The 23,335-nt window shown below is 38.1% G+C and overlaps 1 long non-coding RNA gene across 1 annotated transcript in view; it reads right to left on the reverse strand.

The window, feature by feature from the left end:
* Positions 1-23,335, reverse strand: part of LOC116661280 — a 132,758-nt gene that overhangs the window by 106,904 nt on the left and 2,519 nt on the right. The window contains exon 2 of the long non-coding RNA XR_004317105.1: positions 18,858-18,922. This is a non-coding gene — a long non-coding RNA (uncharacterized LOC116661280). The remainder of the gene's footprint in view (positions 1-18,857; positions 18,923-23,335) is intronic.

The raw sequence follows: 23,335 nt of genomic DNA on the forward strand, positions 1-23,335 counted from the left end.
AGAACCTAGTCTGAAGGAGCAGCCCCCTCTAAGACAGGGCAGAAAGTGGAAGCATGAGCAGTCCAGCCAAGCTACACTAGCAAATCTAAAGTCTCTGCTCATACGTTGTATCTGTCACAGCAACTCACATTTCTTTGGCCAAAACAAGCCATGGAGCCAAGCCCAGGTCAGAGGGACAAAGGTTTATGACCTTACTATGGTTTACCACACTTGGGTTAAAAACAGTACAACTCTGAGAGTCAGCAACATACATGCAGTAGATAAAGCTGTCAGAGGGTATGATATCACACAGGGAGTGTGTGTAGAGTGAGAAAAAGGAGTGAACTGGGACTAAACCTGAGGAATAGATAGAGAAGGAGAAAAGCCAGGAAGGAGGCTCGACAGAGCTGGAAGGACTGCAGGAGAAAAACAAGGATGTACACAGGTTTTTGAAGCCAAGGCAGCCCTTATCTGTTCAAGAATCGATCACATTTTAGTTTGTCTTGAGTGCTAAAAAATAAACTTCACGGCAAGAACAGGAGGCCTGAGGAGAGCTGCTGATGTCTAGAGATGAAAGAGCAGGTGGCAGCATCTTGGTCTTAGAAACTGCTCCTGAAGTCTTCCGCCATGGCTCATCCATTTTCCCAACAGCCTACAGTTTTATCTACCTCCTTTCTGGAAATTTCAACTGTCAGGAGTTGATCTGCGCCCTGCCCTCTCCCTTTTCCCACTGTCTCTCCCATTCTGCCAGCCTTTCTTGTTACTATTCATGCTGTCTCTTGCTTGTTGGTCGGCCTACCTGAGGCTCTCACGATGGGGTCAGCAAACTTTTTTCTGTTAAGGGCCAGGTAGTAAATGTCTTAGACTTGGGAGGTCATGCAACCTCTTTTACAACTACTCAGTTCTGACTTTGTGGCACCAAAGCAGCCATAAGCAATACGTAAATAAATGAGACACCTGGCCAGATGAGGCCTGTAGGCCAAACTGGCCAACTCACGCTCTGAAGAAAAGATTCATTTCCGACCATCTCTTGTGGCTTTCCACGATTCTGCTTTGACATACTCTTGCTACAAAATATAAGGATTGGAGGTAAGCAAAGTATAGGCATGACTTCTACTAAATATCACCACACACACATATATATGCAGTTCACCTAAGGTCTTAAGAAATCTGTATTTTTAAAATTTATCCTCACCACCATCAATAGGGGAAAATTAGTTTTAGTGTCCACTTTGAAACAGATGGAACTAAAAAGTCTTCCTTCATCCATGTCAGGAATAAGGCTTTTTGAGAAAGAAACAAACACCTCACCAAGACCTCTTTTCTATTCCAAAGCAAATCATCTTAAAACAGCATTAAAGTGATTGTACTCCTTAGCCCAGCCCCAAATCAGGTTAACTTCACTATTGAGTGAAACAAGATTAAACCATAGTCATGATTTATTTTTCCCAGACACTAGGATCTTAAATATTTAGGTACTTTTTTAAGAGAAAAAACACATTTTTCCTTATAAGTTTCAATTTAACATCAGAAATATGAAAATTTCTAAAGGACACAGCATATTTCCCAGAACTTGATTGCTCTAGGGGGAAAAAAAAAAACAGCCAAGCCATTGAGCAATTTTAGAAAAAAAAAAATCAATTCCAACCATTCCTATGAAAAGCAAATTACACTGAGGTACAAAGTCAATTTCCTAATTACAGAACCTCAGAAAAACTTAACAGACGTCTTCTTGCTAATTTCTAAGCGCTCATCACTCAGTGCAAATCAAAACAGAAATAAATTGTCTCCAAATAATAAACACCATGTTTGGGGGTTTATTTTTTTCTGCTTGTTTATTCCTTCTTCCCTAATTGATTTTGAAGAGAAAAATGTTTTTACCTATGTACTTATCCCTACATATTTCTCTTGCTTCAAAAAGCAACCACAAAAGCCAGAAAATAACTTGGGCAAGAAAATTGCTATGTCCTGTCTAGAGTTACCACTGATTATGAATAAGGACAGTTAAACAAAAAAAAGACCAATATCTGGACCAACATCTGGACATTTGTGCCACAGAAATAATCTTAGTAATTACACTCATACTATCACATGTGATCTCTTCTTCTAAAGAGGGATTAAATGAAAAGTAAGGGAAGTTAAGTAACCGGCCAAGAGCAATATGCCTTCAGAGAACAGTCTCGGGAGAATTTCAGGAACTTCCCAGAATGACCAAGTGAATATCCCCTCCTCCAGACTGTGGAGCTGACTCTCTAAGCCACTCCAGCCTTCTCTCTATCCCACTCTGCATGCAGCCTGTAAAACTACTGTTTGTTTTCTATCTCCTGACAAGTAAATTTGGTCAGGATCGAGTTTTTGCAGTTCTTCTCTCTCCCCTTTCCTTTTGCAAAGCTGTGGGGAAACAACAGGTTCTTATTTGCACCTGCTGCAGCTTCTGGTGTTTCTTCCCCCTAGAGACCAAATCATGTACATCTTAGAAAAGAATCTTGAAAGCAAAGGATATGCAAAGCACAGTTGTCCCCTTGGTAACTATGGGGAATTGGTTCCAGACCTCCCGCAGATACCAAAATCCACAGATGCTCAAGTGCTTTATATTAAATGGCTAGTACAGTTGGCCCTCCGTATCTGCAGATGAGGAACCTGTATACATGGAGGTCAGACTGTATAAATATCAACTTTGTAGCACTTTGCAATGTCTTTATTAAGTTTTCTTGGAAACATGCAGATGTCCCATATTTAAGAACATTAGAATAGAGTCCCCCTATGTTTTTTAATTATCTGTTTCCTCCATGAGAACAGAGGCCTTGCTTTTTGGTCATTATATCCTTAGTTCCTAGTATGGTCACTTTCATGTGAGAGGCACTTAATATCTGTAGAAGAAACTCAGTGCATGTTTGTCAGCATTCACCTTCAGTGCTTTTTCTATAGCGTGGTCCCCATCCTTCATTAATTTTTGGTTCCCTTTTTCATTTTGTCAGTTATGTCTGTGAGAGTGTTGGCTTCAGAATGTTTCACAGGAGGGAAGCACTAGGTATAGAAATCTAGTAGATGTGGAGGTGGGTGCTTGGGGACTTAAAACCACGGTGGCCAATACAAGCTTTTTTTAAATTTTTGTCTTTATTTTGTCTTTATTTGATTGGAGATTATTGGGGTGGTGGGTGGGAGCTAAACTTCTCTAAGCCCTCCCTCAGTGCCACCAATTGCCCTGGTAAGTGATGTGTTTTTCTCCTTCTGTCTCAACACTTGTAGATTATATATATGTATATATACACACATATATATATACATATATATATATATATATAAAATACGTATATATGTTCTTCAGGTTCAAAACTTACCAGAATGTACTGAAGTATGGTTAGTTCTTTTGCTTTATTCCGTCATAAGAAAATTACCATCTACTCCACATGACTGTTTACTCTTTCTTTTGTTTTGGGCTCCCTTCACAAGCACACGCCATAAGAAAACTGAGTTTTCATTTTCTCTTTTTCAATTCTGTGAACTTCTCTCTTGTCATCTTCATCTAAATGACCTTTCCCTCTGGAAGAGTGTGGAGATTTTCTGCCCTCACATTAATAATTTGGTTTTCTTCAGAGACATGTCTACTCTTCACTGCCCTTAAAGTGAATTTTAAATTATTTGCAACAGTTCTTACACACATCAGCCATCTCATTTTGCAGTTTATCTTGATAATGCCTGTCCCTCTCAGCTCATTTTTTGTTCCTTTTAAAAAAAAATACTGTGTCTTCTTGTGTGCAGGTACAATTGCCAAATTTCTCAGAGGCTCTAGGTGATGATTTTCAGAAGAATGCTTTTTCTTTGGGCTTTAAAATGTTATTCTTTTTCTCTTAATATGAAATAACTTTTTAATAATGTCCCTTTTTTTTCTTATTTATTCTCAGTATATTTGGACTACCTTTGGTCCTGCTATCAGCCTACTTTGTAGCTATGTAATTTCCTTTTCTGATCCTTAAGCAGATTTAATATGTTCAGATCCTGATGCAGTTTTCTGTCTAGAAGGCTCCACTTACGTCACCTCTGTTTTATGTGGGCAGCATCTCCCTCCTAGTCTAATAGCTAGTTGTCTGATAACTCCCATGATGCTCCGTTTCCAGGGCTCCACCTGTATTTATACATCTCAGTTACAACTGGAACTATCTCAAAATGCACTATATCACCATTAGTCTCTTCTACCACCTACTTACTGCCTTTCTTTCCCCCTGAGATTAAAATTTTGGCCTCACTTTTTAAAATGGGAGAAAAAAATGGAAACAGTATTATGTCTACCTCATAGACTAGAATTCAAGAGCCATGGAGAAGGAACCCCTACTTTTTAACCTAATACACACTTTGGGTCTTAGTCAGGGTACTGTATCTATTTGTTACTTGCTTTAAATGTTTTTTTTTTTTCTCATTAAGGTATGGCCCATATGAAAATGTGAAAAATCATAAAAGAATTGATCCTCAGAAACTAAGAATAAAAGGGAGTAGAAAGAATTGAGGTTAAGAAGGCAGGGCTGAGCCCTCTTGGCAGGTTTGAATAATCTGCAAGGTATTATTAAAAGGAAATCTGAACTTGCAATGTTGAGCTATCACTTTGGTAACAACAGAGAAAAGAATTACTGGAGTAGATGAGAGTAGTTTGATTATTAACTAGAATGTGAAGATGGAAGTTTTTCAACTAAAGGAGAGGCAAATATGCTGCAAAGGAAAGACAGATGAAAAACTTTAGAAGGTGCAGTTTTCTCGAATTGGAAACCTATGCACATGGGCAAATAAGGGAGAAAGAGGAGTCAAGGGTGCTCCCAAGTGTCTGCCTTGTCAACATCAAGACAAGAAATTCATAAGAAAGTGAAGCCTCAGGACAGGTAGAAATGCATAAACACAGTTTTTAAAACAGACAAGTTTATTTTGTTTTTGGAAATTGCAGCTGAATATGTGTAGTCAACAAATAAAATTTGAAAGCCTGAGAGAAATACGAATTGAAAGTAAAGATTAATATGTGATCAGCCTTTAGGTTGTAGCTAAAGGTATAAATGTAATTGCTCAGGAAGTGTTTTCAGAGTGAAAACAAGCAGGCCACGAAAAACTCCCAGGGGGAAAGGTGGCTCTCAGCCCATTTATTACTTCATATTCCTCAAGACTTTGCTCCTCATATCCTCTTGAACCTACTTAGGCCATGAAATTCAGAATTTAGTTCTCTTCCAAGAAAACTGTTCCAAGGTATCAACTTGTGCTCTGGCACACCAACCCAACTAACCAGGCCTTTAGTAACAGCAAGTCTGCCAGCTTAGGGTTGGCACAGGCAGGGATGGAATCATTTACTTGAGAATAGAGGTTCAGATTTGAAATACTGGCTATATGAAATGGGAAACAGAGTGAATTATAATAAATAAGTAATTAGATGACAAAGCAGAGTGAGTGCCTAAAAAGAAAATGCATACATTTTGATATCACTCATTACCTGTGATCATTAGCAGAGGTATAGGAAAAAGAAAAGAAAACAATGTTATATGAACCCAGCACTGTGGTTTTCCAGTATGTCAGTAAACCAGTAAGATGACCTGTTAAACACACTGATGATACTGCTCGAAATGATGCCAGTGGCCCATGATGCGTAATAAGGTTAAATTAAAAGAGACTGATCAAAAGAAGAATATCAAGCACTTCCTGTTTCAATGTGATTGAAAACTAGATGTCAGGGAGGAGGGCAAAATGGTTGAGAAGGAAGATGCTGGGCTAACCTCCCACTACGAACACACTGAAGAAACATCGACATGTGGACCAATTCCCACTGAAAACAAACCAGACAAGCAGAAGGACTCATACAATCAAGTAGCTGTAAAGAAAGACTGAGATGGAGCCAGGTAGGAAAAGAAATGAAGCACTCAGGTCAGGACTCACATTCCCTAGGCGGGGACACAGAAGAGGAGGGGGATTACATGGGCTCAGAGATCCTCCCTGGGGAGTGAGCAGCTGGAACCACATTATGCGAAGGCCTGGTGTCTGGGCTCTGACACCAGGAAGATGGGTCCCCTTAGGTGGACTGAAAACCAGCGGGGCTTTCAGGAGGGCTACCAAAAACCTAGACTTCTCTCCTAAAGAGTGTGCACATGCTTGCTTACTCCCTGGAACAAGGCGGAGGAAGCAGAATGAAACTTCCCAGGGCTCTGGCCAGTTTCCTGTGACTGCCTCAGTGCATGCCCTGGATGTGCCAGGCTCCTGCTCCAACCCCTCTAGCTCCGGCACAGATCTCCACTAGGGCAAAAGTTCCTGTTGCTGAGGGGAGTGTGCCATTGTGGGAGCTGGAGCCAGCTTGGACCTGACAATGAATCATAAAGAGGTGAGGGTGGCCACTGCAGGCACAAGCAGAGGTAGTGAATCAGAAGCTATTTTGATCTCTGACTGGCATGCCAGGACCACTACAGTGTGCATTCCAGCCCACTACAGGAGAATGCTGAGGCCCCTCTTGTTCCAGTGCTGCTCCCCTCTGGAGCAAAGATGTTCTAGCTGGAAGGGGAGTGACCATATTCTTAGAGGGAAAGGAACTAGCCTGGACCAGACCATTAGGCATGCTGCTCCAGCACCTTGGGATCCAACCCTGCCCCACCTCCAATAGGGCAGTGACAACCACTGAGCTTAGGAGAGAGGCTCCTGCTCACGCCTGGCTGTGGCTCTAGCCCTTCCATATCCAGCCCTACCTCCTACCAAGGTGACAGCTGCCAGCAAGCCCTGAGGGGAGACAGGAACTGTGCTTACTTTGGATCCAGCTCTCCCACTAAAGCCACTAGGTACACTCAGACTGCATAGAATCACCTACACAAGAAAATTCCTTGGGATAGTTAACCCTATAACCTAATTTCATAGAGACAGAAAAAGTTAAAATGAGAAGACAGAGGGATTTGTTTCAAATGAATGAACAAGGAAAAAAACCTGAAAAAAAACAACAAACCAAGATAAATAATTCACCAGATAGAGTTGAAAGCATTAGCAGTAAGAATGGTAACTGAACCAGGGCAAAAATGGATAAACAGTGAGAATTTTAACAAGAAACTAGAGAATATAACAAAGAATCAGTAAGCTCTTTAAGGATACAATAACTGAAATGAAAAATACTCAAGAAGGAATTAATAGCAGACTAGGAGATACAGAGGAATGTCTAAGTGATCTAGAAAATAGTATAAAGGAAATCACCCAGTCAGAATAGCAAAAAGAAAAACAAATAAGAAATAAGGACAGTTTAAGGGACCTGTAGGACAACATCAAGCATACTAACATTTGCATTATATGGGTCCCTAAAAAAGAAGAGTGAGCAAAGTGTTGAAAGTGTATTTAATAAAATTGTATCTGAGAACTCCCTTAACTTGAAGAAGGTAACAGCTTATCCAGGTACAGGAAGCACAGAGTTCCAAACAAGATAAACTGAAAGAGACTCACACCAAGACAAATCATAATTAAAACTGGAAAAAAGTTAAGGAGAGAATTCTGAAGGCAGTAAGAGAAAAATAAAAAAGGCACATACAGGGGATCCCTCATAAGGCTTTCAGCTGATTTATCTGCAGAAACTTTGCACGCCAGAAGTGAGTGACACAATATATTTAAGGTACTGAATGGGGAAAACATACAACCTAGGATGCCCTACCAAGCAAGATTATCATTCAGAATTGAAGGAGAGATTAGAAACAAAAACAAAACAAAATAAAAACACTTCTCAGACAAGCAAAAACTAAGAGCCGAACAACATTAAACTGACCCTAAAAGAACTGTTAAATGGTCTTAAGTGGAAAAGAAAAGGCTACAATAAGAAGTAAGAAGTCATAGGAAAGGAAAAATTCTACTAGTAAAGACAAATATATGGCAAAGGCTTTCGATCACATTAACAACACAAAGAATAAAAATCACACGATCACTTCAATGGATGCAGAAAAAACATCTGACAAAATTCAGTATCCATTTATGATAAAAATTCTTACCAAATGAGTATAGAGGGAATATATCTCAACATAACAAAGGACATTTATGACAAATGCACAGTAAGATTATACTCAATAGTGAAAAGCTGAAAACCTTTCCTCTAAAATCAGAAACAAGACAAAGATGCCCCTGTCACCATTTCTTTTTAACATAGTATTAGAAGGCCTAGTCATAGCAATTAGACAGAAGGGAGGAAGGGAGGGAAGAAGGAAGGAAAGGCATCCAAATTGGAAGAGAAGTAAAAGTTTCACTATTTGTATTTGATACTATGTATAGGAAACCCTAAAGACATCATATAAAAACCATTCTAACTAATAAATTAATTCACTAAAGTTGCAGGATACAAGATTAATAAACAGAAATCTGCTGCTTTTCTATACCGTAATAATAATCAATCAGAAAGAAAGCAAGAAAACAATTCCCTTTAAAATTGCATCAGAAAGAATAAAATACCTAGGAATAAACTTAACTAAGGATGTAAAAGACTTATACTCTGAAGATTATTAAACACTGATGAAGGAAATTGAAGATGATACAAAAAAAAGGAAAGACATTCCATGCTCTTGCATTGAAAAAAAATTGCTATGATTAAAATGACCATACTACCCAAAGCTATCTACAAATTTAAAGTAATCCCTATCAAAACAATCATGACATTTTTACAGAACTGTAACAGTTTTAAAATTAATATGGAATCACAAAAGACCCTGAATAGCTGAAGCAATACTGAGAAAAAAACAAAGCTAAAGGTATCACACTCCCTGACTTCAGACTGTACTACTAAGCTACAGTCATCAGACAGTACAGTACTGGCCAAAGTGGGAAACCATGAAACTCACAGAAGAAAAAATGGGTAGAACACTCTTTGATACAAATCACAGCAGTTTTTTGGATCTGTCTCCTCAGGCAAAAAAAAAAAAAAAAAAAAAAAAAAAGCGAAAATAAACAAGCCTAATTAAAGTTAAAAGTTTTGCAGCAAAGGAAACCATCAACAAAACAAAAAAGCAATCTACTGAATAGGAGAAAATATTTGTGAATAACATGACCAGTAAGGGATTAATATCCAAAACATAAAAATAGCTCATACACTTCAATATATACAAAAAAAAAAAAAAAACCCAAACAACTTGAGTTGAACAAATGAGCAGAATACCTCAATAGACACTTTTCCCAAGATACACAGATGGCCAAAAGGCATGTGAAAAGATGCTCAATATTGCTAATCAGGGAAATGCAAATCAGAGCCACGATGAGACATTACTTTACACCTGTCAGAATGGCTAGCCTCAAAAAGACCACAAATAACAAGCATCAGTGAGGACGTAGAGAAAAAGGAATTCTTGTATCCTGTTGGCAAAAATGTAAATTGGTACAGCCACTGTAGAACACAGTATAGAGGTTCCTCAAAAACTAAAATTAGAATTACCATATTATCCAGCAATTCCACTCCTGGGTGTATATCCAAAGAAAAGGAAAACTTTAGTAAAAAAAGATACATGCACTCTAATGTTCATAGCAGCATTGTTTACAATAGCCATGATATGGAAGCAACCTAAGAGCCTACCAAGAAATGAAAGGATAAAGATGTGGGGTGTGTGTGTGTGTGTGTGTGTGTGTGTATACACACACACAATAAAATACTACACAGACATGGAAAAGAATGAAATTTTGCCTTTTTCAACAACATGTATGGACTTGGAGGTGTTATTTTAGTGAAAATTGGCAGATGGAGAAAGACAAATACTGTATGTTATCACTTATATGTGGACTCTAAAAAAAAATGAATGAATGTAAAAAAACCAGGAACAGACTCAGAGATATGGAGAATAAACTACTCATTACTAGTGGGGAGTGGGAAGAAGGGAAGGGCAAGATGGGGTAGAGGATTAAAGGGTGCAAACTACTATGTATAATATAAATAAGCTACAGGATATATTATACAGTACAGAGAATATAGCCAATATTTTATAATTACTTTAATGAAGTACAACCTATAAAATTATTGTACACTTGAAACTATAAAATATTATATATCAACTATACTCGAATGAAAAAAGGGAATTAAAAGTCATAGCATTAGGAAGATAACACAGTTTATAGTTCAATTCACAAAGTAAGATATCAGAGTTCAAGATATTAAGCTGGTCATTGAGGTAAGTTTAGGAAATATATATATGGAAATATGTTGTTAGAATAGTAGTAAAGGCCACTGGAATTAAAGAAACTACATTACTTAGAACGTTAATAGAATCCTCCATGGCACCTGAAATCACTCAAGGGATGGCAAAGGACTATGAGATATGAAATCAGTGAATTTAACAGATTGACAGTCAGTGGCCAAGTAGATCAAGACCAAGCTTCAAACATGAAGACGTTTCTCAGGAGAGTTGAAGAAAATACATCAAAAAGTAACAGAGGAGAGTTAAGAGTGTCTGACACAAATAGATAGTTAATGAAATGTCTATGGAATGAATTTATGGGTCCTGCTTCACAGTTCCTTGAGTATGAAATAATAAACTCCAATGGGAAATGTGCCAGGAAAAGAAGTGGTGAGTAGAACCTTCATACCAGTTTGCAAGACACAATTACATTTTTTTTAGAAATTTTGAAAGCTGCTTATCAAACATAATTATTAAAAATTAGAGATTTGCTGGTACTGATATATATATATACACAGAACAAACAAGTTCATGCTGTATAGCACAGCAGACTATATTTGATATCTTGTAGTAACATATGGTGAAAAATATGAAAATGAATATATGTATGTTCATGTATGACTGAAGCATTGTGCTGTACACCAGAAATTGACACATTATAAACTGACTATATTCCAATTAAAAAAGAGAAAAACATCAGACTATATGACTTTACAATTAAGTCAGTAATATTAAAACCAAAGGTAATAAATACTCAAATCCCTTATTTCCTAATAAATACACATTTTATTATCCATACTTTTGATTTTATTTCCACCCATTGTGTCTATATGGTGGACATATTGCACAATGGCATGTTACTGAACATCCCTTCCCAAATCCATGTTCAGTAACAACACACTGGGAGCTTGAAATTGACTGTGATTGAGTTTTTACACCACAGAAACTGGTAAATGCTAACAGATCAAGGTTTGATTTACTGTTTTGTCAATTATCAAGACAAACTATTGCCCATTTGCTGCCTGTTTTTGTAAAGTCTTACAAGAAGACGGCCAATATTCAGTGGTAATGTCTATAGTTCTACTATTGTAAGAGTTGAGGAATTACCACAAAAACTATGTGACAATAAATCTGAAATATTTACTAACTGGCTCTTCAAGAAAAAGTCTGCCAAATCCTGGTTTAGATTTAAGGAAATAATGGTGAAAATAATGCAGATTAAACATAAAATTTTGTCATATCTGTTGACATTTTATTGCGAGTAGCAATAAAATAAAATCTGATAAAAATATTCTCATGGTATTTGAAACCACTATCTGATTCAGCCAAGAAGTCACCCATGTCATGGGAAAATGAGCATGACTCTGACACGTGCCTTCATTGTTTCACTTTCACCTTACCCCTCAATCCAAATGAAAATATCAACCAGCATTCGTGTTGAAATTACATCCATTTGCAACAACTGGTTGGTTATTGATACAAGAGTTGAGCCAAAAATCAGTGAAAATATTCTGTGCAAATGAACTGGCTATACAGCATTTATAATAAAGAGCATTGTGTATTATTTATAAACAATATGCTACACATTCTTTATATTAGTAAAATATTTTAAAAGCTTATGTGTATATACAACACACGTCTCTTTTCAGAGCACATGTTGCTAAATATTTACCAGCACACCACTGAATAATATAAAGATATTAAAGATGGAGGAAGTTAAACTGTATTTGAACATAGTTCATGATTTTTTTGCTATGGAAGGTGAGCAGTACAGTGATGAAACAGTAAGAATCACTGAACTGCATGAGAAATAAAGAATAGAAACATAGGTGCTCAAAAAACAGAACTTTGGTTTCAGAGGAGATCGCTGCATTGGGAGGCAGAGATTGCTTTGATTTCTCTTGACTTCCTAAAGGCAATTAAGGCATAAATAGTTTTGGTGTCTGAAAAAGCTAAGGTCTTTGCTGGGGGTGGGGACTAGGGGTGGGTATTGAGAGCCTTATAATGCCTGTAGTCTGCCTGAGCTCAGGAATTCAAGCTGAACATTTATGAATGACTGAAATCATCCTCACATAGTTGATAGCCCAAAAGGCCCTCAGTACGTCTAGAACCAAGGAAAGTCTGTGTACCCAGTAAGTAAAAAATATTCCAGCCATTCTTCAGTGTTGTGTAGGAATCCTAGCTTCTATTACCATCTCTCCCAGACTATTTCACATGGCTTCAAATCCTCTATATTCCAAATCTTTATCTACAAAGGACTGTTGTTACTCTCCTCCTATCTCCTAAGGCAGTCATGTGTCTAAACGAGAAAATACATAGAGGGCACTAAGACACTCAGATGAAAGGCATATGGTTAGTTCAACGCACTTCAGCCAGAAAAAGTGTTCAGCACCTTTGCCTGACAATAAAATACAGAAAGCTTTTGAACTAAGGCCTAACTTTCTGTACCTAACAGTGGGAAGTTAGTCTACTATTTCTTGACCAGATATTAAGATTTAGGCAAATAAAATTCTAGTGGATATATGAGAAAATTATTACATGTATCAAAGAATACTATAGATTTTTCAGAAATTTAGTACTGTGACAGACTAACTGCAGTTTTTAAACAAAGGCAAGGGTTCGGGGAACACATGCACTCAGGTTTCACGCAGAGATTACAGAGTTTATTATATATCATTGACCTCTACACGATGAAAGCATTACTGTTCCTGGTGCGCTGACTGTGATTATTTTGATTTTTCTATGAACTTTAGGGTATGAGCTTATGCAACAGGGCATGATGTTCTAGTCACATGTCTGCCACTCCCATGTCCACCACTCTCTCCACAAATGTCTCAACTGCCAATTATTATTTCAGCAGTTGTTGGAGAAGGCTTCCTAATTATGTTGTCTAATTGTAGATGAAATAAAGGTCTTTTCTCAAAGAAGGAAAAAAACTAGCAAAATTATGAAGGACATCAACAGGTATTTGTTAAAATGAAAACTCAACTGATAATCACAGAGACATCTAGAGGGGCTTCAAGAAAGGAAGACACCACAGACAAGACTATAAACCTCACGGGTAGCTGCTCAAATTTGGATAGAAGATAATATGCTACAAGGGAACAAATACAAATTTGGAAAACTTATCAAAATTCTATAGTGCAGGGGCCCTTGCTATTACCACCTTCACATAGCTACATCCCTTGGAAGCGTTTGAAAAAGTAACTGAGGTACTGGACCACCAGATAGAAATCTTTCCAAGAACCAAAGTATTCCCTTCGAAATTTCACATTCAGCCACGTCAGTCTGCAGGTATGAGTATCACAGAAGGATTAAAGTAAATGATGAAACCCTGACCCATGAGAAAAGCCTGGATATTTTTGTACCAAGCTGTCTCTCTCTAGAGGTGGAGTTAACATTTGTTTTCTCTTGTGACAAAGATCGGATTCTCTGATTAGTCTGAGAATGTCAGAATAAATGACTGCACTAAAAAGATGAGGTAGGCAGAGGAATGCATGTCTTCCAGTGTCTCACAGATAACAGATCTGCCAATAAGCAAAATGTTCTTTTGTTTTGTTGCTTTTTTATCCTTCAAGTTTTAAAACAAAGTTAAGACTTTGATGGTCATTATTTATTTATATTTTCAAATTTTATTCCAGGTGCCCCAGAGATTCTTCACATTTTTTCATTTTCATTGTCTTAATACACATTCTTTTAAAAATGTGATAGACAGCAATGCATGTACTTAATGGCAACAAACTAAACTTGTTGATCAGGTTAACCAGCTAGTCTATTGTCCTTGGCTAAACTGCCTCATGGTATTCTTGTGCATGTATTTCAACTACTTGTTTTTTTTAATTTTTTAAAAGTTTATACTATTTTAAAGGTTACTTTTTATTTACAGTCACTAAAAAATATTGGTTATATTCCCTATGTTACACAATACATCTCTGAGTCGATCTTACCCCCAATAGCCTGTCCCTCCCCCACTGGTTACCACTAGTTTGTTCTCTGTATCTCTGAGTCTGTTTGTTATATTCACTAGTTTGTTGTATTTTTTAGATCCTACGTGTAAGTGGTATCGTACAGTATCTGTCTTTCTCTGTCTGACTTACTTCACTTAACATAATGCCCTCCAAGTCCATTCATGCTGCTTCCAGGGGCAAAATTTCGTTCTTCTTTAATATTTTAAAATAGACATTAGGGTTCATATATCTTCTATTTAGCTGAAAGCCACTTTTCCATGGGGGACGTTGTAGACAGCATCACCACATACCTCCCCCATCTGCCTTCTGTATCATCAGACATCTTTTGTCCCCAAGGCAGCTGAAGCAGCTCTTCTCTCTACATCCCTCAAGACAGAGGACAAACAAGACAAGCAAGCAAGGAGAAAGCCAGCCAAATTCAAGCTGATGGCTGTGCACGAAATACAGTGGGGAATAAAACTTTTATTTCATTTTCAATACCTCTGAACTTGAAACCATCTCCTCAGAGCCTTACCCGCCCCCCTTCAATACGACATGGTAAGGGTATCACAAATGGTGTCAGGAAGTGTTTGCAGAAGCATCTTTCAGGCTACATCCAAAGCCATTGTGATCACAGCACCCTTGTGGAGCCCCTGGGCAGGCAGTGGCCCACCACCCTCTCAAGCCGCAGCAGCACGCTCACAGGCCCAGGACGTTGGCCTCCCTTCAGCAGCTTGTCATCCCTAATGGGTCCTGTCTACACCTCTGTGGAGAGGGGAGGTGCTCTCACTAAGGGTCGTTTGTACGAGTGTCATATTCAGCAGCTAGTCTATGCAACCACTCCACAGTGGCCATCTGTCAGTCCTCAGCAGAATAAAAGGGATGAATTTGGAGATGAAGCACTTCAGTGGGAATTTTCTCCCCAAATAGCAAAGGGACCATTTCCTCATAAAGGTCTTTGCAGACAGAGCGAGTCCACATGGGCAGAACAATGTCCACATACCAGTGTCTGAACTCTATTATCCTGCAGGTGCAGGTTTTTATTTGGGAAAGATTCAAACATATACACACAGGCTTATGGTCTCCTAGATTAATCTGCCTATAGAAAAGTTACTGTAAGAAAATAAAGATGCTATATACTGGCCCCAAATCAACCTCTACCACCACAGATGCCCTCCTTTCTGAGTAGAACACCTAGTCTCAAATATCTGACAATAGTTTTCTACAGGACTTGGGTGGCCAGCAAGTGTTAATTTTCTTTCAAGAATATGTACCTCCAAAGAGATGGCACTGAGCCCGCTGAGCATGTAGGCTGAATACTCAGAACAGGTAACATATGGTACTCCATTAGACTCTCATTTCACAAAGGCAGTATTGTTATTATCTCCTTTGGAGGGATGCCTTCAGTGGTTACATCAGAAATGGAGAGTGGATAACTCCCACACTTCCGTCCAAAGTACCAGCTACATCTCAGATGTGACTCAAATAAGCAACTGATGGTCTGTCACCTGCACCGCAGCCAGCGTTTCCTGGGAAATGAGGCAGTCACAGCAGTTGCTAAGGGGGAAGTAATTCTATCATTCTGGCAAAATAGGGAGTTCAACGTGCTTAACTTGAGGGAAATGCTTTCACCTGACAGTAATAAGGACACTTTTCTGAGAAGAGTGTTCAATCCCAAAGGGAATCTGCTTTGAGCTGTGGCAAAGTTAAGAAGACCCTAGAAGCACCTTTGAAGGAATCAAGGTACACTTTTCCAGGCTTCACTCCCATGTCAGTGTATCTGCCATTCTTGCCCAATTATCAGCTACTGACTGTTAGCACTAGGAATTCCAGCACCAAAGAATGTGCTTTTTCTTATGATTCACTTTCCAATAATAATCTTCCTATCTCAGTTGATTGAGGAATGGGTTTAAGGCAACCTTAATAGCATAACATAGCCAACCAGAACACTTACCAGTGTCGCAGCGACCCTTAACACCAAGCACAGAAAAAGAGTTTCATGGTATGATGGCTAAACTTAATGTGTCTAGACTATGGAACCCACTTGTTTGGGCAAACATTAGTCTAGATGTTGCCGTGAAGGTAATTGGGAATATAATTAACATTTACAATCAGTTGACTTTAAGTAAAGCAAATTGTCATTCATAATGAATGGGCCTCATCCAATCAGTTGAAGGCATTAAGAGGAAACACTGAGGTTTTCTAAAGAAGCAGCAATTCTGCCTCAAACACTGCTTTATTACCTAGACCTGTCTTAATAACAGTAGATTTTGTTAGAACATTATAGAGTGCCTGGCACAGTATTTGTGCTTGACATCAGCTTTCTAAGTGAAGTTAAAGCAATTCTTTCTTTTTTTTTTTTTATGAATAAGGAAACAGATTCAGAGAGTTTAAGTAATTTGCTCAGGAATATTCAGATTAAAATCTAGATCTAAATTTTTCAAAGCTTATACTCTCTAGAACACTAGCCTCCCTTAAATTTTGAAACATCTGCATTCTCAATGAACCATCATTCTTGCTAAAACGATGATGGAAATATTAAGCTTATAGAGATGTAAGAAAAACAACTGGTCATTGTAAAGCATTTTAACATGCGGCGCACAGTGGAAAGAATCAATACAAATAGATGAATCTTCCCACCTCACTGCAAACCAAATTTATTCCAGGCATCTGTACTATACTGAGACAACATTTTCTTTTGATTCTAATAGAACTCATTTTTAACATTAAAATCATATATCGTCAGTGCTAAACATTCTTTTTCATTCTGTACAGTTACAATGAAATCACTGTTTTTTTTAAAAGGACACCTAGAAGTTACTCTTCTGAAATCATATACTATAGACTGAGGTTATAGCAATAATATCGACCATTTATTGATAATGTTTAAGACAAACCGTTTAAGACAAAGTTTGCAATGTAGAGGTTACTTCTGCCAGCCTAAAAGCCCAGCATGCTCTCTTACTTTCACTTTGTCTATTTCTAAGCTACTTCTAGTAGAAAATAACCATTTTTAGCATAGAAGTTGAGGGCATAATTTTAAGAGATGTGCTATCACTTACTGGCTGTGTGAATTTGGAGATAATTATTTAACTTCTCCATAGTTTTCTTCCTTACAAAGTATTAAAATAGTCCCTACCTCGGAGATAGTAGTCAGAGTTAAATGAGGTAATATATGGCAATCACTGAACTCACGCATGACCTAGGAAACAGCCAATAAATATTAACTCTTATTATTATAATAGTGGAAACCCATGTAATACATGCTGTATACTAGGCAATGACATAAGAACTTGATACATATTAACTCACTCTTTATAATAACTTTCTGGGTTTTTTAACACTCTTATGCCCATTTTACTGATGACAATACTGATGCAGATGGAGGTTAAGTGACTTCCAAGGTGAGACAGCTGGTAAGTAGCAAGTGGAATGTGAATTCCATCAGTTTGGCACCAGAGACTACCCTCCTCTCATTTCAAGGTGTAAGTAATGCCCGATTTGTTCTCTTTATTTCTAAACATCCAACACAAACCTATGATCCTTGTGGAAACACAATTTATTGTCACAAGCATGTTATTTCAGCTTCTGACTGGGCAAACCACTTCTGCAGAGCAAACCACAGGGATAAAGCTCTCCATATCACCACACCCCAGCCCAGCCCCCTGTCGCTGACGAACATAGACGCCAAATGATTTAACCCAAAAAGGGTCACACTGTCATTGGTACTTAGGATAACCCAAATTCTAAGGTTTTCTTCTTTATTTAGAAGCCATAGAAATAAGGGTCAATGGTTTTGTTCAAGGGGAGATTTTTTTTAAGGGAAAAATTAGCCTTAGATCCTGCACCCTTTGAACTAAGGTGTCTAGACCATGTCTATCCCACTTCTAAAGATTGTGCACTGCTCTCAATTTATGACCAATGTGAATGGCAATCCTTAGTTTTCTTATCTGTAAAATGGATATAATAAAATATACCCTGACTGTTTAATGAAGTTATCTGAAGAAGCAAATGAAAAAAAAAATGTTTTTCAAATTCTCAAGTGTTGTTCAATTGTGATGTGGTACAGAGTGGGTGCTCATGGGGTACAATATTTAGCTGAAAATGGAAACTTTCCATATCACAATATTCTAAACTACCTCCCCACTCCCCCCCCCCAGTTTCATAGATACAAATATGAAGCCTTGAACAGGGTAAAATACAAAACCAGATAGTAGCAGAGTTGGCACTAAATGAAGAATTGCACAGAAGCCCATGAATTCCACTAACTCACATGTTTAAGAAAGTTAATTTCCTCCTGAGATATTGAAAGAAAACAACCTAAAATTAAAGTGACTTTTCACCCATCACTCTCCATTCAATAAAAAGTTAACTATTTCTCCTTAATGTGACTACAATTTGGAACATCAGGGCTATGCAGGACCAGACTGTGAAGTCACTTTTTTATCATATGCCCTTTAACACTACCAAAGGGACAGGCACTCATCCCAGCTCATGAAATTCTTCAGAGATCACGGCTATCATTAAATACTTCAACAAGTGGCACTAGATGATAGAAAAAAACTGCCAACATTATGATGCTCAGTTGTAACAATAGATGAAAAAGAAGTACAATCTAAACATTGGTATTTAATCTCCAGTCAGTTATCCAGAGAGCATTAAGTCAGTCAGATGAAATCAACATCTTTTTTTTTTTTTCAAATACCTCCTAATTCTGTTCTGCAAACTTATATGAAAGTTTCCAGGAAATGCATAAGTTTAAGCGAACAGATGTAAAATGCAAAAGTTGACTTACTTCTATCTTCTACCTGATCACAGCACCTTTCAGCAACAAGGCAAAGTGTCAGCAGGTTGCAGGACCTGTTCCAAACACCAAGAGTTGATGACTGAAGTGGCTATCGTTTCCCTCTTATCATCCCCAATGTACATTTTCATCCTTGTGAATTCTGAAGCTTAGATTAACAGCTGCTCCCAGAAATTCTTATTAGGTATCATTAAAATAGTCACAATTACACACATGAAGCATCTATATCATGGAATGACGCTCTAATGGGAACAATAAAATCACTGGAGACATTCTGTCAACACTCCTGCACTATCCAAACGACAAAAAAACTGCAATAACGTGATATTTCTACTAGATATAATCAATCAGGGTTAATCCAGTGTCTTTTACATGCTCACCTGTGTGTCAAGCACTACATGGGTAAGAAAGGACCTCTGCCTTGGAGAGTTCACCACCATGCTGGAGGAGCATGGCTTACATCATGAAACAAAGAACAGTGCAGGGCACAATGTAGTTAAAGTGTGAAGGTGTATAGGTGTGTATCCACAACCACACTGTGGGTGCTCCAGAGAGATGGAAATCTGCAAAGGCTGGAGAGAGGAGACAAAGGAAGAAAATGATCTAAGTCAGAAAACTTGGATCTACATAAAGGAAGAATGTCATAAAAGGAAAAATGAAGGTCAAATAAAATATATTATTCTCTTATCCTTAACTGATTTAAAAGATAGCTATTTGTTTAAAGTAGTAATAGTCACAATGTATTGGATAATTATACCTTACGGAGAAGTGAAATAAATGACATCAATGTTTTAAGAGAGGATACTGAGGAATTGGGAATACTGTTTCCTGCACTGCGTGTAAGGCAGTATAGTGTTATTTTAAAGTAGACTTAGTTTAAAATGTATATTCGAAACTCTAGATTAACCATCTTTTTAAAAGGTATGATTGATATATTAAGGGAAAGGAAAATTCAATCTCATAAATGCTCAATTAAAGCCAGAGAAGGTTAAAAAAAAAAGTGTGCATTGATGAGGAATTGGGCTAGTAAAAAAAAAAAATGCTGATCATGAGCTGTGTATGTTGGGGCCTTTTCCACTTTCAAATAAGCAGGCAGGGTTTTTGTGACTTCTCTGGGCGACCCCTTTATGCCGTATATGCAGGCTGTTGCTCGGGAGTGCCGACTCCCACCCTGAAGGCCTTACTTCTCTCTTGATCACTTGTTTAGACTCTTAGAGAAGAGCCCTCCTTTTTTTCTCGTGGGGGCAAACCCTTAACTGACAGCAGAACAGCAGGGAAAGGAGAAAGGCCAGCTGACTTCTACAAACAGATGTTTAAGTCCTCTGTTCCATTCCATTTCTTACCCTCTACTCCAGTCCTTGGATTTAATAGATGTAATATTTCTGGTTCCCAAATGAAATGAATAGCATAGAGAACTAGGTTTGAGAATAGATTAAAAGTTGGCCCTTACAAACAAGTCATATTTTGCTGGGATAGGCTTGAAGAGTCTTTTCAGCAAAGGCTACAAGAGGTGATGAGGCTTCTCTCTTCAACCTCTTGTGTCCTCAGAGGATGCTGTGATAACCATTTTTCCAGAGTAAGGTTATGGGAAGCCTCTTATATCTTCAAACAAACTCATCATCCAGAAATTCCAGCATGGTGATTTATATGGTTGCAAAGTATCTTTAGCAAGTCCTATCACCTAGGTCTCACCGTTGGGTTCCAGGTACAATTTCTTACTGTGCCTCCTCCAAAATGATCTTTCTATGTGGTCCTGTCTCGTTGCTTCTATGTAATGATGGCCAGGCAGCCATTTGCCTCCAGCCTTTCAAAACTTGGAGGGAACTGAGCAGGGGTCCTGGCCAGGGCTGTTTCCCAGGCCTGCAGCTCCTCCTTGGCTGTAGCCCTCCCCATGCATATTTTAGGCTGCAGTTTCCTCCACCTGCCCTCACTCAGCACTCCTGCTGCCCTTCGTCTCTTGACTTGTACTGGCACCTCTCATCTGCTGGGGACTAAACTCGCCTCTCCCTTTCCTTCAGTATCGATAACTTACCTTTTTGCTGTTCATCTCATTTAAATTGTTCTTGGGAGATCGCTGTAATATGGATTTCTAAATCTATTAGAATTTAAGTTCCATGTGGGTAGGAATCTTGTCTGTTTTGTACACTGATATATCCCCAGAGTCTAGACACCTAAAATGCCCTCCATATATCTATGCTAAATAAATGAAATTTCCAACATACCAGCAAGAGTACCAATTTTTCTTACCCTCAGAAAGCTTATGGTAATGAAAGCACTTCTTCAAATACTCTCCTTTCCCCTTCTTACTCCACACACCCATGCCCTGTACCTACTTCACTCCTGATAGCTGGGGAGAAAAATATTGGCCTATATTTTCAAATTCACCCCGTAGCATCAATACTTGTGTCATATGCTTTATATACATTTCGCCTATTTCTTACAAAATGTCTCATGGTCCTTACTATTAGACGTAAAGTTGAGGGCACAGGATGAGAGGGATACAAATCATTTGCCCAGGAGCTAGAGCTGGAAAGTTGTGAAGCCTCAGTTCCAAAGTGATCTCTGCCTAGTACTAGTAGTATTAAGTATATATTTACAGAATTTTTTTTTAGAGAGAACAAGGAAGCTGGAGGTAAGGGAGTCTATAAGATTTAGAATAAAGACAGGGTTTGTGTGCAGGTGTTAATAGTCTCAGCTTCTGGGCTGTGAAGTTGAGCTCACAACTTGAATGTCAGCTTATGCAAACCACCGCCAGCACTGGGACAGCTCTAGCAATGACTAAGCCAGGCTGAGGTAACGGGAGGGGAAAGGAGAGTGCTGCTTCATCTGAACCACTATTGATTTACAGGTACGAAAAATGAGATAGGAGAAAAGGAAATCTGAAGACCTGTCAAGTAATAAAATTCATTATTTGCTTGGAAAAAAGGGATCCATTCTTTCCCTTATCACAAAACAAGCTGTTCACTCCAAGAATGTGTTAAATAGACATCTCTGTCAAGTTTGTAGACAAATAGAGCTTTGTTTAAAATATGTAAACAAAAGCATCTCTCTGACGATTAATGATGTCTTCAAGAGGGAAAGGACTGAGGGTCTCTAGCTTGCAATATTTCTACCATCATTCTCTTGTCCTATTATCTAAATAATGCCAGGAGTCAGGAACAACCCTCAAGATCTCAACACTATAAAATAATACACACACTCTGTGCTGTGACCTCAGACTAAATTTTAATTTGGACCCATATTTTTTATCTGACCTCAAAGTGAGATCAAAATGAGGTAAGAGTTTTGCAAACTGTAAGCTAAGCTGTATTGTAACTATCTAAAAAAATAAGTTCTTTGTTAAAGGAGGAATAAGTTGTCCTTCTAGAATATGGCATTTTCAAAACAGCTTTTTTACTAAGTATTGGAAACAGTAGGACATTTCTGCACAATTAATGTATTTGGACCAAAGTATTTGGAGGAAAAGGTAAAAAAAATTTTTACTCTCATAAACCAAATTCAAAATCTTGCACCAAGTACCAGGAGTTATCAAATGCATTCTATGGGATTATCTTAATCATTCCTTCACAACAGAATGGAGAACTATTGTCTTCCCAGATTTTACTAGGGAAACGCAACTTCAGAAAAGTAAAATTGTTCAGGATTTCATAATAAGTGGTAAATGCAACCATCAAACCCAAGTTTGATCCCAAGTCATATATTCTTCACATTGATCATATTATTGTAGCTAGAAGTGTAGATGACTGTTTTCCACAGGACTAAGGGGAAAGATAACCAAGCCAGCAATCCAGCCATTTATTAAAACTGTTTCCTAACCAGACTTTGAAGGAAATCATTAAGGATTTCACTTTCTATTTCTTTATTTGCATACAAGAAACCAAGGCAAAAACATAAGTAAATGGAAAGTTATGTAACTGATCCAGAATCAGGTGGAAAACTGTATTACAATAGTTTTTACAATCAAGTTTCTTTCTTAAAAATATCTGTATATATAATAGGCTGTGTATCAAAAAGCAAATGAGCTTAAGTGGGAAAAGGAGGTAAAAATATATTGAGACACTGGATGATGGACCCAAAAGAGAAAACATGGTTTCTGCAAACAGAGATTTAAGATTTAGAGGTAAGGGAATTTTTAGGGATGGAAAGTTCCTGTAAGTCATTTGGGATATGTGACTGAGGTGGGAGAGACTGGATGACCACTGCCATTGAAGAAGCTGGGTATTGCTAGGCTCAAGGACTGTGTAGACAGTCTATGTGAGCCGTCAAGTCACCAAAGATGATGATGATACCCAGGCAGAAAGCCTGGGAAGGTCTCAGAGTCCTCTCTATGTAAGTGAATGACTAGGGAGCGGAAGTTGACCCAAAGGAGTTCTTTTATATAATAGTTTATGAGGACCAATGAGGTCTGCTCCTTCTCCCATCTGTCCATCATAGAAGAATATGAGAATGAACAGCTTTCCTTGAAAAGT

Source organism: Camelus ferus, chromosome 3 (genome assembly GCF_009834535.1).
Source record: "Camelus ferus isolate YT-003-E chromosome 3, BCGSAC_Cfer_1.0, whole genome shotgun sequence".
Taxonomy (NCBI): domain Eukaryota; kingdom Metazoa; phylum Chordata; class Mammalia; order Artiodactyla; family Camelidae; genus Camelus; species Camelus ferus.